Source organism: Bubalus bubalis, chromosome 22 (assembly GCF_019923935.1).
Source record: "Bubalus bubalis isolate 160015118507 breed Murrah chromosome 22, NDDB_SH_1, whole genome shotgun sequence".
Classification (NCBI taxonomy): domain Eukaryota; kingdom Metazoa; phylum Chordata; class Mammalia; order Artiodactyla; family Bovidae; genus Bubalus; species Bubalus bubalis.
In genome coordinates this window covers 4,049,515-4,065,894 of record NC_059178.1, presented here as the reverse complement: position 1 = coordinate 4,065,894, position 16,380 = coordinate 4,049,515, and the positions used below count along the sequence as shown (strand labels likewise).

The 16,380-nt window shown below is 45.6% G+C and overlaps 1 long non-coding RNA gene across 3 annotated transcripts; it reads left to right on the top strand.

The window, feature by feature from the left end:
* Positions 1-285: 285 nt before the first annotated feature.
* Positions 286-11,085, top strand: LOC123331223. Of its 3 annotated transcripts, none has more exons than XR_006547760.1 (3): positions 286-342; positions 9,621-9,845; positions 10,474-11,082. It is a non-coding gene; the product is annotated as an uncharacterized LOC123331223 (long non-coding RNA). The 3 variants fall into 3 exon arrangements; XR_006547761.2 differs by lacking the exon at positions 286-342 and adding an exon at positions 4,778-4,934 and having other exon boundaries at positions 10,474-11,085; XR_006547759.2 differs by lacking the exon at positions 286-342 and adding an exon at positions 5,194-5,598.
* Positions 11,086-16,380: the final 5,295 nt, after the last annotated feature.

The following is a 16,380-nucleotide window of genomic DNA, read 5'->3' as shown; positions in this document are numbered from 1 at the left end:
AGAAGATGATGTAAATCACCTGAACTTTTGCATATGATAAGTTTGAAAGCCTGGCTTCGATTAGGACCAGGAACTGCTATCCTTGCATGACTCCACCCCTTCCCCCATTATCCTCTATGCATAACTTAAGGTATAAAAACTACTTTGGAAAATAAAGTGCGGGCCTTGTTCACCAAAACTTGGTCTCCCCATGTCGCTCTCTCTCTCAAATTCTGGCTGAGTCTCCATCTGGAGCACGGAACCCGCCATGCTTGCTAATTATGCCTGGGCTTCTAAGATCCGACCGGGGAGGCCTCAGTGTCTCCTCTCCTTCGGGAGAACGGAAGGACGCCTGCGGCCTACGTAAGTGGTGCAAACTTCTTGTCTTGAAGTTTTATTGGTCTCCCACGTAAACCACGCTACTCAGCCTCTCTTCTCCACTGAATTTTCCTACTGAGCTATCCTCATTCTATTACTCTTTATATCCTTAATTAACGTTTAATTAAGCAGTTGTTTCCTGATCGTCACCTACGCTGTCTCTCCTTCGAATACCCTGGATCAGCCGGGGCTGGATCCCAGCAGGTTACCATTTCCTTCTCCAGTGCATGAAAGTGAAATGTGAAAGTGAAGTTGCTCAGTCGTGCCCGACTCTTAGCGACCTCATGGACTGCAGCCTACCAGGCTTCTCCATCCATGGGATTTTCCAGGCAAGAGTACTGGGGTGGGGTGCCATTGCCTTCTCCAATAAATCCACATATGGAAGGAAAACACCAGCTCTGAGCTGGTGTGCTGCCTGGCTCCAGCTCCCAGCTGTTTCCCTTCACTGCATTAAGCACGCGTAGACCGTCCTGCCCTTGCGTTTGCCCCCGTGTGCTCAGATCTCATCAGCCCTGCCCTTTGGAAGTCACCGCAGCCACCACACTGAGAGCTGAATGATGACAAATTCATGGCCGTCTCTGTTTTTCATTTTTTGTCTTTTAGACACATACTACTTTAATGGCATGGAGAAGGAAATGGCAACCCACTCCAGGATTCTTGCCTGGAGAATTCCATGGACAGAGGAACCTGGTGGGCTGCAGTCCATGGGGTTGCAAAGAGTCAGACACGACTGAGTGATAAACACATACTTTAATGGCAAAGCAACCGGATTTAAAGCTATTAACATTTTCCTGTCCCTAAGCTCATTCTTGGATAATTTTGGTTGAGACTGGGTGGGGGTCGGGGGGAACCCAAATGGTAGAGTATCTTCAAATTAGGAGGATATTCCTTAGTATTTATATTCTTAAAGTAAATTAAAATTGGTTTATCTGGCTTCTTTAGAATACATAGGAAAGTTAAGAGGTCATAGACTTTGGCCTCCAATTAAAAAATGTTCTTGTGGCCAATTCTGCTGTTAATTCAGCCTGCTTGCTTGGATATTTGAGCCTCAGATAAAGAATAAACCTCAGCACCAAGGGAGATTTAGAGTCTGAGTTGTGATGAAATTTACGCCTGTATTTAGAAATGATGGTAGGTGATTGGGACCCTCTCTAGGCAGGCTTAGGCCAGGTTTATAAACCACCCCTCCTCCATTCAGAAGGATTAACAGTTAACTTTAATTCAAAGTCAATACAGCACTCCGGAGAGTCTTCCCAGGCACAGTGGGGCCAACACACTAATTAACGGAAAGCAACACAGTGTTTCACCTGCTAAGTCTGTGCTGAAAGGCCAAGTATTTCCGGCAAAAGCGAAAGGACTGAGGCATCATTGGGTCTCTGACACAGCACTATCTTAAAGGTGTCCTCTGGGAAATTTGAAAATGACAACGTGTTTAAACACAGCAATTCCATTCTTAGGACTAGACCTTAGAGATGCAAACTTATACAAAGATCATGCACAAGGGTGTTAAACCCAATGTCATTTGCAATAAAGAAGTGGGTGATGACTGAGCTAGCCAACGGGGACCGGTTAAGTCAACGACAGTACCTTCACATAAAGGGACACTCTTTCTTCAGAAGAAGGTAGATTTCTGTGTAGCAACAGGAAAACATTCCTGGTGTATCATTTAGGGAATAAAGCAAGCTTCAGGCTAGAATGTGATTCCAATGGCAAAAAAAGAAAAAGAAAAGCGTCAACACATGTGGTTGTGGGGACTTCCCAGGTGGTCCAGTGGTTAAGAATTCACTCTCTAAAGCAGGGAACATGGGTTCTATCCCTGGTCAGGGAATGAAATCCTGCGTGACTCGTGGTGTGACCGAAAACAAAAAAAATACGTGTTGTGGGTAAAAGTACACGCCCTGCAGGCGGACTGCCCGGCTCTAGCGCTTGGTCTACTGCTCACCAGCTGGTCAGCATGAGCATGTGGAGGAGGCCTTGGTTTCTTCATCTGTAGAATGGGAACAGTAGGAGTACCAGCCTCATAGATACATGATGGGCTTTCTGACAAAATATCAGACAAGCTACTAATAACAATCCACACTAGGGATCTAGACTTGGGGGAGAGGGAAGTTTTTTTTTTTTTACCTTGCATGCTTGCTAAGTTGCTTCAGTCATGTCTGACCCTTCACAGCCCCATGAACCATAGCCTGCCAGGCTCTTCTGTCCATGGGATTCTCCAGACAAGAATACTGGAGTGGGTTGCCATGCCCTCCTCCAGGGAATCTTCCCAATCCAGGGACTGAGCCCACTTTTCTTATGTCTCCTGCGTTGGCAGGCGGGTTCTTTACCACTAGTGCCGCCTGGGAAGCCCTATTCACTTCTAAACTATTTTATTTTTTTGCAAGAATGTTTAATAGACTTAAAAAGTAACTCCTGAACTAGAAACCATTTATCAACAGAAGAAGACTTTTGTCACACCCTGGGTTGACTGAGGATTAGTGAAAGGTGAAGACATTTATCATTTCAATCAGGACTGCAAGACACCTGGAGACTCTCCTCCTCGGAGAGAAAGGCCTTGGTTCACAAGACGCAAAAGGCCCCCGAGAACCACAAAAATCTCCCATAAATGACTCTGTCCAGCTCCCCAACTAAGTAACTTAACCAAACCCAAGCACAGGTGAAATGGAATCTGCGTTCTTGTTCATGGAGCCAAAGAATGAACTCTACAAACACGCAAACACTCACAGTAGCAAGAGAATAGGATTTATTTTAGAGAGAAGCACAAAGCTCTCAGCATAGACACAGAGTGGGTAAACTGGCCCTAAAAGGCAGGACTGACTGACATCCTCACCAGTATTGGTCAGTACAAAGCTCTCAGCATAGACACTGAGAGGGGTAAACTCCCCCCAAAAGGCAGGACTTACATCCTCAACAGTATTGGTCGACACACTTCGGCTAGCTCTTGTCCTTAAAATATATCATTTCTAACCAATCAGTTTAGAGACCGCGATGTTTAACTTAACATCTTTATGGCTTCTCTTGGTCCTCAGATTAAATTGCCACCCTTTTTCATGCCTCCTGGCCATTTTGCAGTGGACCAGATGTATGGGCTAAAGATTAATGATCACCAGTTGTTTTCCCCTCAGGCATTTGGAACAGAAGTTAATTACTGCCCTTTCCTGGATCCGAGTGCTGATAACTGATCAGACCAAGGACACATTCCAGGAACTTGGGACAAAGGGTATGGTTTTAGGTTAATGGAGCGAGATGTTGATGGAAAACAAGAAAAAAAAAAAAAAAAAAGACTGAGGTCCCGGAATCTTACACTGACTGCCTGGCAATTTCAACCACAAGGAAAGATCCCGCATGCTGCAACTTAAGACTCAATGCAACCAAGTAAATAAATAAATACATTTTTTAAAAAACCCATTGCTGTTAATTGCTAGCCACCTTTGTTTCTCTTTGGAGAAGGAAATGGCAACCCACTCCAGTATTCTTGCCTGGAAAATCCCATGGACAGAGGAGCCTGGTAGACTACAGTCCAAGGGGTCGCAAAGAGTCGGACACGACTGAGCGACTTAGCTTTCACTTTGTTTCTCTTTGACACTCCTGGTGAGGAATGACTTCGCCCAAGGGAAAGTCATGACCACTGGCAAGGGAGACTTCCTGTGGTGTCTACCCTTGTGGTGTTTATCTCTCTACTTCTCAGTAAATGCCGGAGGGAGAACTGGGTAGCCATGGTTCACTGTGCAAAAGACAACAGAAATGTGAGTGAGGCTTTCCCCTCCATGTGAACATTATAGTAAGTCCTTAACTGAGTGCTTTACAAAGTACCGAGAAATGTGCTAAGTTCTCAATATACAGCATCTCATTAAATCCTTACAGCAACTATACAAGTGTCATTATTTCCTTAAAATCTAAGCCTCAGAAAGATTGAGAAATTTGCTCAAGGTCACATAGCTCATCAGTAGCAAACCCAGGTGTCAAATCCCAATGTCTGTCTCCATTAAGATTTTGCATGACCTAGATAAAAAGCATGGTAGCTCTGCAGACAAAGTACAGCTTAGATTCATGTTTAGGCTGGACAGTTTCTTCTCCATGGAAAACAGTTAAGTCTTCAGATCAGTCACTCAGTCGTGTCCGACTCTTTGCGACCCCATGAATCACAGCACTCCAGGCCTCCCTGTCCATCACCAACTCCCAGAGTCTTAGTGCATGTAATTTAAAAAAAAATAGCCTTACTTAAACAATAGCAACAATACATGGACATGAGTTTGAGTGAACTCTGGGAGTTGGTGATGGACAGGGAGGCCTGGAGTGCTGTGATTCATGGGATCACAAAGAGTTGGACACGACTGAGCGACTGAACTGAACTGAAGGAAGGAAGAAAGGAGAATGGGAAGAAGGGAGGGAGGGAGAGAATTGAAACAGGATTTAGAAATGTACTATTTCTAGGGACTTCTCTGGTGGCCCGTTGGCTAAGACCTTGTGCTCTTGATACAGGGGGCCCGGGGTTTGATTCCTGGTTAGGGAACTAGATCTCACATGCAGCAACTGAGTTCTCACGCTGCAACTAAAGATCCAACACAGTCAAATAAGTAAGTATCAACTATCTCTAATTCAATCCCCACTCCCACCCAATGTAATGTTGCCATCCAGAGAGCTGAGTGACCAGCCGTGGGGGACAGGTGTCTTTACTCTTCCACTAGATTGACTCCTCCATCTTCTTTGTGTGGTGGTGATGGGGGAGAGGAGGGGCAGGTTTGAGAAAAGCTGAGATGTCACTACCTTTCTCAGTCTCAGCACCACTGACGTTTGGGGCCAGAACCCCCGTGTGTGGGGACTGTCCAGCACCTGGCAGAATGGTCAGCCACATTCCTGGCTCCTACCCCCTTGAAGTCAGTACCTCTGCCCCCGTCTGTCACCTCTGAGTTGTGACAACTGAAACGTTTCTAGGCATTGCCAAGTGTCCTGGGACAGAGGGGTTGGGGATGGGGGTCGGCGGCAAACTGGCCAAGGCTGAGAACCACTGGATTAAAAGATAGTGCAAGTACAAGCTACTAACTTGGTAAAAAGTAGGTAAGCCCCAGGGCTTAAACACAAGTGGGAGATGTTCCAGGCTTTCAGGGGTCCTCAAAGCCATCGCACCTGCTGTGGAGAGAACCAGAATCCCGGGGTCTGGGAAGGTTCCAAACGCAGAGGAAATGCATCAGTATGACGACTCAGGAAATGAATATTCTCGGGGTCTGCTTTCCCTTCCAGGTAAGACTTTAAGAAATTTAATAAGAAAATTGATCTGTCCATGCATGGTGGACGAGAATCTAATGAGCAATGAGCCAGGCGGATTCAAAAGCCTCAAATTATTTTCCCTAATACCAGGACGGCCATTTCTGAACACAATTATGGACTTGAAACGCCCCTGGGGAATTCAGCTGAACTCATTTCAATATTTATTTGATATGAAATCTCTGACCCAAGCAATTCATAGAGCAATTAAAGAAGTGGGGTCTGGGAGATTTGACGGTAACGTAGTTTGGGGTTCTGTTGACAAATGGTCAGTACAAGTAACAATTAGTGGCATCTTAAATTAGATCTGAATGTGAGTAAGAATCAAGGATCCCATAGGGCTCAGTACAGGAAACTGTATTATCCAATAGACAGTGCTCATTAACAACCTGGAGGGGAAAGGAAATTCAACCTAGATTAAATTTGTAGATAATACAAAATGAGTGACAAATGAGAAATGCAGAAGATAAATTAAAGTTAAAATTGCCAAAGACCAAGATGTTGGAGAATCTTGGTCAGAACTGGATAAGATGGAATTTAATGAGAAAAGGGAAGGTATTACACCGTCAGGTTTGATTACACTCGACGATCCACGTAATCAGGTCATACACACGAAGGAGGGGTCAGGATGGTGGTGGATAAACCAAAGGGAGACTTGGTATTCCTCCAACACACCTCCAAAGGTTGGCTCAATAACTCAGCATATCACGTCTGAGGGAGATTTTGCAGTGGAGGAAGTGGGACATGGAAGGCATGAACCCGCTGCCCCTGCAATCCTAGGTCAGGGGTATAGCGTTCACCTACAGGGAATCGGGATTCTGGTGGCGCTCATACTCCAGTAAAGTGCAGGGCGACTCAGTGATTTACAAGCTATTGTTCTATCTGCATCATCATTCTCATCACCTACTGAGTTCCTACAGACAGTTATAAGGACTTCATTTCATTTAAAAAATTTATAACAAAGGTTGCTGAACATTACTGTATCACTTAGACACATACATGTATATCGAACAGAAAACACCTAACAAAATATACAAGGGGAAGCTAAAGATCAGCGTGATGGAAAAGGCTTCTTTCCCCTGATAACAGAATAATGTAAAATTTTAAAATACTTTTTATTGGAGTATAGTTGATTTACGTGGCTGTGTTAATTTCAGGTGTACAGTAAAGTGAATCAGCTACATACACACGTAACGACTCTTTTTAAGATTCCTTCCCCGTATAGACCATTACAGAATACTGACTAGAGTTCCCTGTGCTGTGCAGTAGGCCCTTATTTTGTACATTTTTTATATAGCAGTATGTAGGTGTCAATCCCAACCTCCCAATTTATCCCTCGCCCCTCCCCTTACTCCCAGCCACCTATAAGTTCGTTTTCTACTTGCTTCTCTATTTCTGTTTGTAGATACGTTCATTTTTAGAATGAGCTTTTTTTTTAGATTTCACATATAAACTATATCATATGATAGCTGTCCTTCTCTGACTTCACTAAGTATGACAATCTCTAGGTCCATCCTTGTTGCTGTAAATGGCATTATTTCATTTTTTTATGGCTGAGAAAGCCTTTCTCAGCAATCAATGCAAAGAAATAGAGGAAAACAACAGAATGGGAAAGACTAGAGATCTCTTCAAGTAAATTCGAGATACCAGGGAACATTTCATGCAAAGATGGGCTTGATAAAGGACAGAAATGGTATGGATCTAACAGAAGCAGAAGATATTAAGAAGAGGTGGCAAGAATACACAGAAGAACTGTACAAAAAAGAGCTTCACAACCCAGATAATCACAATGGTGTGATCACTCACCTAGAGCCAGACATCCTGGAATGTGAAGTCAAGTGGGCCTTAGAAAGCATCACTATGAACAAAGCTAGTGGAGGTGATGGAGTTCCAGTGGAGCTATTTCAAATCCTGGAAGATGATGTTGTGAAAGTGCTGCACTCGATATGCCAGCAAATTTGGAAAACTCAGCAGTGGCCACAGGACTGGAAAAGGTCAGCTTTCATTCCAATCCCAAAGAAAGGCAATGCCAAAGAATGCTCAAACTACCGCACAATTGCACTCATCTCACATGCTAGTAAAGTAATGCTCAAAATTCTCCAAGCCAGGCTTCAGCAGTATGTGAACTATGAACTTCCAGATGTTCAAGCTGGTTTTAGAAAAGGCAGAGGAACCAGAGATCAAATTGCCAACATCTGCTGGATCATGTAAAAAGGAAGAGAGTTCCAGAGAAACATCTACTTCTGCTTTCTTGACTATGCCAAAGCCTTTGACTGTGTGGATCACAATAAACTGTGGAAAATTCTGAAAGAGATGGGAATACCAGACCACCTGACCTGCCTCTTGAGAAACCTGTATGCAGATCAGGAAGCAACAGAACTGGACATGGAACAGACTGGTTCCAAATAGGAAAGGAATACATCAAGGCTGTATATTGTCAGCCTGCTTATTTAACTTGTATGCAGAGTACATCATGAGAAATGCTGGGCTGGAAGAAGCACAAGCTGGAATCAAGATTGCTGGGAGAAATATCAATAACCTCAGATATGCAGATGACACCACCCCTTATGGCAGAAAGTGAAGAGGAACTCAAAAGCCTCTTGATGAAAGTGAAAGTGGAGAGTGAAAAAGTTGGCTTAAAGCTCAACATTCAGAAAACGAAGATCATGGCATCCGGTCCCATCACTTCATGGGAAATAGATGGGGAAACAGTGGAAACAGTGTTAGACTTTATTTTTTTGGGCTCCAAAGTTACTGCAGATGGTGATTGCAGCCATGAAATTAAAAGACGCTTACTCCTTGGAAGGAAAGTTATGACCAACCTAGATAGCATATTGAAAAGCAGAGACATTACTTTGCCAACAAAGGTCTATCTAGTCAAGGCTATGGTTTTTCCAGTGATCGTGTATGGATGGGAGAGTTGGACTGTGAAGAAAGCTGAGCGCCAAAGAATTGATCCTTTTGAACTGTGGTGTTGGAGAAGACTCTTGAGAGTCCCTTGGACTGCAAGGAGATCCAACTAGTCCATTCTAAAGGACATCAGTCCTGGGTGTTCATTGAAAGGATTGATGCTAAAGCTGAAACTCCAGTACTTTGGCTACCTCATGCGAAGATTTGACTCATTGGAAAAGACTCTGATGCTGGGAGGGATTGGGGGCAGGAGGAGAAGGGGACGACAGAGGATGAGATGGCTGAATGGCATCACCGACTCGAATGATGTGAGTTTGAGTGAACTCCGGGAGTTGGTGATGGACAGGGAGGCCTGGCCTGCTCTGATTCATGGGGTTGCAAAGAGTCAGATATGAAAGAGTGACTGAACTGAACTGAATATCCCATTATATATAGGTGCCACATCTTTTTTATCCAGTCCTCTGCTGATGGACACTTAGATTGCTTCCATGTCTTGACTATTGTAAATAGTTCTGCAATGAACACTGAGGTGTATATATCTTCCAACTATGATTTTCTCTGGATATATGCCTAGGAGCATGCTTCAGGGTTTTTCCCCCTAGCTTAAAAAAATATCCTTACAATTTCTACGTTTTATAAGTGAGGAAACTGAGGCATAGAGAGGTTTTTGCCCAAAGCCAGGCAGAAAGTGGCAGAGAAAGGATTTCAACCCATATTCCTTGGGCAACAACCTGCAGCAGGGAGAGGTTGTGAGAAACCCTAGAAGACTCCTGGCAAATCCGAGAAAAGTGGTGAACGCTGTTTGTAGACAAATTCTGTTTGTTGGCTCTAGTTAGAGAAACATGAAACATGACATTTGCTTTCAATATGTTCCCGTCTCCTTTTCCAGAACCTCCTATATTGGTTAGGGGTTTATCTGGCTGTAAGAAAAACCTTATTCACAGCTGTTTAAAACAAATGTGGTTTAAACAGGAGTTGACTTGTCACATGTAATAAGACAGAGGCGGACACTAATGATAATTTCCCATCTCAGCAATGTCAGGGCTGACATCTCTGTGTATTTCTTGCTTTTCTTTCATGGTTGCAAGATGGTGCCAGAGCTGGGTGGAATGTGCGTTCAAGGCAGGAAGGAGGTGGGAAGGCGGCACCATCCACGTTTGCTCCTTTGCCGTCATGGCAGATGCTGTCTCACAAGCCATCACAAGCCATCACAAGGTCCCCAGGCCAAAAGGGGTCACATGGGCATGCTGCCTGGGGAGAGACTGGGAAGATAAGAAACTGGATTGTTATGACTGAATTGGAGCTGCCATTGGGTAAGCAACTATGTATCTATAACTGAAACCGTTCATCTCAGATTGAGACTTGAATTCACATGCCAGGACTCAAACCTGGAGAAACCCACGGTCTTCCAGCTGAGACCACATACCTGGTTTCAGGACCTACGGAAGCTCAGGTTCTTACTGTCTCATCGCAGAAAGAACTGCGTGATAGACTAAGTGATAGGTAAGAAGAGCATTTATCTAGAGAGAAACACTCTCCACAGACAGAGTCTGGACCATCTCAGAAAGCAAGAGTAGCCTTGGGAGAGTCACACTCCACCGACAGGGTGGGCTGTTGCAGAGGGCGAATGCAGCCTTGAAATGTAGTGTGGTTAGCTTTCATGGGCTGGGTAATTTCATAGACTAATGAACAGGGCAATTCCAAATATTTTGAGAAAAGTTCCTATTTTCTAGGGATCGGGCCACCACCCACATTTTGATCTTTTGTGGTCAGCCTTGGAACTGTCACGGCGCCTCTGGGTGTGTCACTTAGCTTGCCTATGTGTTACAATGAGTGTGTACTGAGGATCGAGGTCTAGTGACGTTGACTTGCCTGCCATCTTGACTCATTTGATTCTGTTTGGTTTATGCTGCGTCCTTGATCTGTGTCATTTGTTCAAAGGCCATGCCCTGCCTGCTTCCTTCTGGTTCACGATGACGTCCTTCTCTCCTGCTTTCCCTTCACTCAAGCAGCCTGATTCCAGCAGCGCCTTGATCTGAGCAGATGACAACGTGTCTATACTTCTCTGAACCTTTAGAGGATCAACACCCTAATTTAAACTTGAATCCAATTTCCAATTTTGGTAGAAATGATTGTTTAATTTATCAGATTAAAACTGCTTTGTGTGTTGACGGGAAATAGTTCACTCAAGTGTGTATCTGTTAATTTGTCATCAAAAGAGCACTTTGCCTAACAGAAAGGACTGACAAGTGTGCCAAATGTTTACAATCTTTTGTGAAATTGCAGTTTATCCTTGGTGTGTATCTGTCAGTTACTGTTAAAAACATTACCTGTACTTTTTACTGTTAAATATTAGGTGCTACGATAAGTGGTTTTAAGCAACTTCCAGACTGTTCATTTGAGCTGACACTGCCGTCATCCCCATTGTCCGTGGGCACTCACGCCGTCATGAGCCTGCTCTCCCATCAGGACTCACCTCTCCCCCGTGGCCCCAGGGGGCTGTGCTGGGAGGCCCCATGTGTGTTCTTGACCCACCAGACCCCCTCATTTCCATGGTAATGTAATATGCCCATCTGAATACTTGGGTGCCTTAGTGCTAGGCGCCATCCAAAGGAGTAAAAGAGAGATAGACAGATGTATGTTGATTTGATAACTCAAATCAGATTAAGCTAATGGAATTTCAGAGATTTGCCTGAATAATGTTTTCCTTATGGACTTGCTACTAAACTCAGTTGCAGTTCAGTCTGGCTAGAGTTGAGAGGCTCCGGCCCAGAGAAGTCGACAGGCGAGGGGGACGGTGACTGAGAGATACCGCATGGCACACGGGTGCAGTCGGCTCTTCACCTGGAGTCTGAGAGTGGTTTCATGCTCACGGCCTCTTGTATGTTGTCCTTACAAATATCCCAGGGGGAGGCAAGCTGAGGTGTGCAGCCTCTGAGGGTAGGTCCCTGGAAGGAAGAACCAGAGCTGCTCCAGCCCGGAACGGCCCCAGCCTCTGCACCATCACCGAAGGCGCTGGGCCTCCTTCCACGCTTGCGCTCAGCGCCTGCTCTCTGAAGGGTCGGGGCAGTGTCTGAAGCATCCCCGCCTTCCAGGCACGTCTGACCTGCAGCTGGCAGCTGCTTGTACTGTAGCTTTCATTTCCTCAGAAGGCCAAGTGACAGGCATGTACCTGTGGAAACTTCTGGAAAACAGTGCCCCTTGCTCACCAGATCCTCTGATCAGCTCTCAGCACCTGTGTCTCTCACTTTCTCAGGCTTAAAGGGAACACAAAAGGATACATGCACCCTTACATTCACAGCAGCACTATTACAGTGGACAAAGCAGGGAAGCAACCTCAAGGTCCACTGACGGATGAACAGATAAAGAAGATACACTTTATATGTGTGTATATATATATAGTGGAATATGACTCACCCATAAAAGGAATGAAAATAACGCCATTTGTAGCAACTTGGATGGACCTAGAGATTATCATTCAAAGTGAAGTAAGGCAGACAGAGAGAGACAAATATATGATAGCAGATATATCTACAAATGAAATCTACAAAAAAAAAAGTGATACAGATGAACTTACTTACAAAACAGAAATAGACTCACAGACACAGAAAGCAAACTTATGTTTACCAAAGGGGAAAGGTGGGGATGGGGAGAGAGATAAATTTGGAATTTGGGACTAACAGATACACATGACTATATATAAAATAGATAACAACAAAGACCTACTGTATAGCACAGGGAGCTATATTCAATATGTGTCTATCTATTCAATACCTATCTGTATCTATATAAATATATAACCAAATCACTTTGCTGTACACCCGAAACACTGTAAATCACTATGCTTCAATGAAATGTGAAAAAAAACACAAATAAAAAAATAAAGGGGACCCTGGAGGATGTTCAGATCAGTGAGGACGGGAGAGGAGGAGCAGTCCTGGCCTCTGAGGAGGTGCTGCCAATACAGAAGACACGCAGTGAAGAGAAGGACGGGGCGGGCCCAGTGGGGTCAGAGCAGCAATAGAGGCCCACTCAGCCCACAGGTGTGGCAGGCTGGAGAGATGCGTGTAAATTCACGCTAAGGACAAGTTTCCCGGCATCACCGTCTCCAAAGAGGAGGAGGGAGTTCTCCAGCACTGGAGATGTTCAGGTGCAGGGAGCACCAGGTGAGGCGGGCGCTAAGGAGGAGAAGCTGGGTTAGGGAAGACCCTCAGCTGGGTGTGATTCTTCCCGCCGGGGGGACATTGCAACATCTGCGGACCTTTTGGTTGTCGTCCTGAGACACATCACCAGCATCTAGTGAGTAGAGGCCAGGGGTGCTGCCAACTACCCCATAGGGCCCAGCACAGCTCCCCACAACAAAGAATCATCCACCCCAAATCTGAACAGCACTGAGGTTGAGAAACCCTGGAGTAGATAAGCTAGAAGGCTGGAGTCTAGGGTAACTGTCCCTGCAATCTGTCCAGGAGCTCAGAAGACCATGGAAGGTAATCAGTGAACTACCAGAAAGAATTGGAATTAAAGGAAGATTTCAAAGTCAGATGCTGAAATAGACATCAGAAATATACCTGCAGTTTCAGACATTGTGGGCTACATTTTGCGACTCTGGCTGTCCCAGCTGTAGCCCAAACTAGGAGCCTGTTATTCTCCAAAAAAGCAAATTTACATGTCCCCACAACCTCTGCCTTCTTCCACGTACAAGTTGGCAGGCCAGGTGCACAGATCTAGAGGTGGGGTGGGGGACAGCTGAAAACAAGCGAGCAGAGGGGACTGCCCGCGGTTACACCAAAGGCCTGTAAAAATGATCCCCGATATCTCCTCCAAAATTATTTTAATATACATTTATACCTCCTGGGTGATGAAGTTTATTGACCCACAAAAAACTCCTGTAACCTCAAAGAAACTCATCTTTGCCAGATTTATCACACTCAGAGCTTGAAAATCAGCTCTTGAGTTTGACTCATTGACTCTTGACTTTGCCAATTACCATCGGATCATTGGCCAAGTGTTTTGCTGGAAATTTTACTTCTTTTTTTAAACAATTTTACTATTTATTATTGGCTGTGCTGGGTCTTCCTTACTGTTTGGGCTTTGTTTCTCTCTTGATTAGCAGGGGGCCATGCTCCAGCTCCGGTAAGCCTCCCCTTTATGGAGCGCAGGCTCCCGGGAACAGGGGCCCCAGCAGTTACAGCACGTGGGCTCACCAGCTGTGGCTCCTGGGCTCCAGAGCGCTGGCTCAGCAGTCCCACCACATGTGGGATCCTCCCAGACCAGGGACGGAACCCGTGTCTCCTGCACTGCCAGATGGACACCTCACCACTGAGCCACGAGGGAAGTCCTTACTTTCATTTTAGGTTCAAGGTATTCGTTAACAAAAGAAAGCATTCATTACACACAAATAAGCAATTTCAACTTTTAACAGAAGAATATTTAACTTAATTTCAATATACAGTCATTAGGAAAAAAAGAAATGGAAACAGTAGAAGGAAGTAACTATATATATACACACACATCACCAAATGGGGCGGGCCTGCGTCCAGACTTGAACAGCACTGCAAAGTCCCTCCTAAACAGCAATCTGCAGTCCCAACCGGGAAAGGGTCCTGGGTGGTGCATCCACCCGATGGGTGAGACTTCAAATAGCAGCTTTGGTGACTCCTGCTTATGATCCCAGTCCTCAAACTGATATCATCATCAGTTTGTGCACAAAATCGCAGCTCTGGTTTTACTGTAACTTTTACAATGCTATTTAACCCCAAGATGTCTTGGACCCTGGAGGGTTGGCCAGACCTCCAGGGACTCAAGAATTCCAAGACCCACTTCCTTTCTTATCCAAAGTGCCACCTGCTTTGCTGTGCTTGTAGGCAGGTACAGAATCCAGATGGTGTCCAGGCAGGTTGGAAGTGGGTCAGAGGTCTGCTCTCCTGCTTCTGAAGCCTGAACAAGATTTCCTCCATTTTAATTTCACTAAGAGCAAGTTATTTAACCCTCCTGTGCCTCAGTTTCCCTGTCTATAGTGTGTTAGTCGCTCAGTCATGTCTGACTCTTTGTGACCCCATGGACTGTTAACCACCAGGCTCCTCTGTTCCTGGGATTCTCCAGGCAAGATTACTGCTGGCGTGGGTTGCCATTTCCTTCTCCAGGGGATCTTCCTGACCCAGGGATCGAACCCAGGTCTCCTGCATTGCAGGCCGACCCTCCACCGAGTGAGCCACCAAGGACGCCATCCATCTATAAAGCAGGACAAATGACACCCATGTCATAGGACAGCTGTGAGGACTCCACACCCACCCACACACAGCACTTGGGACACGCGAGATGCTCCCTGGGTGGCAGCTACCATTTATAGGGCCACCTCCTCGGGGATCAACATAGCACATGGCATTGGGTTAGGCAGTGAGCAAGGAAATTACGCCATCTCGACACTCACATCCAAGATAAAAATTAGCTTGTCCTAATTATAGTTCTCCATTATTATTAATTAAAACAGAGAAGTAGCTGCCAGTCAACAGAGACACATGACCTTGCTTGATCCTCCTAACACCCTAGGGAGGGAGATGTTGTCACATCAATGGAGAAACTGGGATGCAGATGCCAAGTCACTGGCCTGGGTCACACAGTAGGTCCTCAGTGGCAGAGGCAGAATCGGAATGCATGTGGGTACGGGACACCAGTGCCTCCCTGCCAGCCCCTCCACCAGCTGGCTTCCTCGTCTTTGGACTGGACCTGGGGCTCGTGGGGCCTCTTACTGCAGCAAGACCTGCCCTCAAAGCCTTCCTAGACACCGAAGTATAAATGACCAGTGACAGCAAAACCAGCCCCTAAACCTTGAACAGAGGACCCCCACCCCCACCACCACCACCGCTGAACCTAGACTCTCCTTAGGACAAAGTTAGAGATGCATGAGCTATCTTCCATATTTCAAAAACCCATTCATTCACCCCTGATGAAGCTGCAAAGATGAACTGAGAGGCAATGTTTCACTGATGTGAGCTAGAAGGACACCGACTCTCTAAGGTAACACTGGCGACTTCAACCTGATTAGAGACTGTGATGGACAGACAGTTCCTGTGTCTTTGATGAGTGAAAATGAGATTGAAACAATATGGCTTTTTTCACCGTAAAACAAACAAACAAAAAAACATAAAAACCTGAACTCATGGAAGAGAATAATAATAATAATAATAATAAATGCTCTTAATGTAGTCTGGGAGTCACCGAGCTAAATAGAAACAGCAGAAGTCATGAACTGTCAGGCCAAAGCCTGTGCCTGAGCATCCGGGGAGGACAGTCGTTGTGTGTGAGATGTCAGGGTGCCTGCCCTGCTCACACGTTCTGTTTAGGGAACACTTTCCTGAGCAGAGCCCTGGGGAGTGAGCACTGCCATGTCTCTACCATGTGTCCTGACCCCAATAAGAGCGCATCGGACAAGGTGTATGTGCTTAGTCGCTCAGTCGTGTCCGACTCTGTGCAACCCCATGGACTGTAGCCCACCAGACTCCTTAGTCTGTGGGATTCTCCAGGCAAGAACACTGGAGTGGGTTGCCATGCTCTCCTCCAGGGACTGACCTGACCTGGGGATGGAACCACATCTCCTATGTCTCCTGATTGCTGGTGGCTTCTTTACTTGCTGAGCCATTGAGGAAGCCCCGGACATTGTAGACTCCCTCATCTTTAAGCTGTCGGGCAATTTAGAATCCATGTACTGTAGCTGGGTCAAAATAATGAGCTGGGTCCATCACATTTTTCTCTTGGAAATCAGGAGTTGGGAAACAGAGATGGAGGCAGTTTCCAGTAGAGTTGGAAGACAGGAGGCCAGGAAGCCAGCCCACCTGCACACACGTGCAA